Below are 2,286 nucleotides of genomic sequence, written 5' to 3'. Positions count from 1 at the left end.
CCTCACTTTGGGTTTTCTTTATTGTGTCTACTTCCCTTTTTAGGTCTTGGATGGTTTCATTCAATTCCATCACCTGATTGGTCCTGTTTTCCTGCAATTCTTTAAGGGATTTTTGTGCTTCCTCTTTAAGGTCTTCTACATGTTTAGCTCTGTTCTCCTGTATTTCTTTAAGTGAGTTATTAAAGTCCTTATTGATGTCCTCTACCATCCTCATGAGATATGCTTTTAAATCCGGGTCTAGCTTTTTGTGTGTGTTGCGGTGCCCAGGACTAGGTGGGGTGGGAGTGGTGCATTCTGATGATGGTGAGTGGTCTTGGTTTCTCTTAGTAAGATTCTTACGTTTGCCTTTCGCCATCTGGTAATCTCGGTAGATAGTTTTTATAGTTGTCTCTGGTTACAGCTTGTTCTTCAGGTGATTATGTTAGCTTTTATTAGCAGACATGGGAGACTAGCTCTCTCCTTAGTTTTTGTGGTCAGAATACTCTCTGCAGGCAAGCTCTCCTCTTGCAGGGAAGATGCCCAGATATCTGATGTTCGAACCTGCCTCCTGAAGTTGTGTGCCTCTCACCAGAGGTCTTAAGATCCTGTGGAGGGTCCTGTCGGGTCTTTGTGGGTGTCTGGTTACTCTCAGCCCAAGGAACCCTGGTGCTGGCGTGGACCGGAAGGGCTATTTATATTTTTAAGTTGTCAAATGATTTTTGCATTTGTTGTAATATACACTTATTTCATATGGTAGAACTGGGTTACAATTTTCCTTAGTAAGCTTGGATCTGTTTGCAGTGAGTATAACTTTGGCTAATTTTCCATTTATATTTCTCTCATGTTTCTATGGTTTAAATGGCAATATTAATAATTGTCAATATGTACAAAGATAGCATTATTAGTTTTGATAAATTAAAGGACCCAGGAAAATTCAGTGTGCCAGCATCCTGATATGGATGATTCTTTGTTTGCTTTTTGATGTTCAGGTTTCGCTGAGTAGCCTTGAGTGTCTGTGAACTCTCTCTGTAGGCAAGGCTGTCCTCAAATTCATAGATTCCCCTTGCCTCTGCCTCGTGAGTGCTGGGATTAATGGCATGTGCCTGAACTGTCTAGCCTAACTTGGAAGATTCTTAAACAACCTCACAGTAATCTCTGTTTCCAAACAACTCTTCTTAAGGCACATTTTACCTCTGTATTCCTCAAACTAGATCAGAGGGTTGAGCTAGGCTTGAAAAGGCTGTAACACAAAGAAAGGATCTTTCTCTGTTCTTGAGAATGTTTGGACTTGGGGACCATGTACATGGCGATGGCACAGCCAAAGAAGAGCCCAACTACACAGAGATGGGAAGAACAGGTGGAGAAGGCCTTTCTGTGGCCTTCCCCGGAGTGGATCCCCAGGATGGCCACCAGGATTCATATATAGGAGACTAACACCAGCACAGGAGCCCCAGTAAGACCATCACAGAGCCTGCAAGAAGAACGACTTGGTTGAGTCTTGTGTCTACACAGGCTAATCTGAATACTGACATGATTTGACAGAAAAAAAATGGTTGACTTTCTGTGGCTCACAGAATGTGAGTCGCAGAATGAGCGTGGTATGGAGTGAAGCCAAGAGGAAGCTAAACACCCAGCAAGTGGCAGCCAGGATGACCCACACTCTCCAGCTCATGATCAGTGTATATTTCAAACGGTGACAGATAGCTACAAAGCGATCATATGACATCACCACTAGAATCATACACTCTGTCACAGCAAAAGCCAGATACAAAAATGTCTGAATTATGCATGAAGTAATTGAGATGTTTTTTGGTGCATCTCCATATTTGTCAGCATCTTAGAGACAGTGCTAGACGTGTAGGACATGTCAACTATGGCCATATGTGAGAGGAAGAAGTACATGGGAGTGTGCAGCCTAGGATCCAGGCTGATGAGCCCCATGATAATCCCATTTCCCATCAACGTGAGGCAGTAGAACAGCAAGAACAGCCCAAACAGGAGCATCTCCAGAGAGGGGTCAACCTGGAATCCGAGTAGAATGGCCTCAGTGATCCGTGTCTGGTTCATCCTCACCTTCTTATGACAGATGAATCCTATAATGTAGTCAGACAGGAAATTCCAGAGCTGAAGGATAGAGAAGGAAGACAAAAGAAAGGGATTTTTCACTTTTTTAGTTTGAATTATGTCACATGTGAAAAATCAGTAATTCATAGCTCTAATTCAATCTCTGTTATGTTGACTTGCAAAATTGGTTTCTGGGGATATTTGAAAACTGTACCTGTTGAGCAGTATAAAATATTTAGCCTG

General features: G+C 42.6%; 1 pseudogene; it reads right to left on the bottom strand.

Annotated features, from left to right (window-relative positions):
• The window catches only part of LOC110295589, a 19,090-nt pseudogene extending 17,044 nt beyond the window's left edge, over window positions 1–2,046 (bottom strand).
• Between the last annotated feature and the right edge of the window lie 240 nt (window positions 2,047–2,286).

The sequence above is a fragment of the Mus caroli genome, chromosome 6 (assembly GCF_900094665.2).
Source record: "Mus caroli chromosome 6, CAROLI_EIJ_v1.1, whole genome shotgun sequence".
NCBI lineage: Eukaryota > Metazoa > Chordata > Mammalia > Rodentia > Muridae > Mus > Mus caroli.
This window is presented reverse-complemented; position numbering and strand designations above follow the sequence as displayed.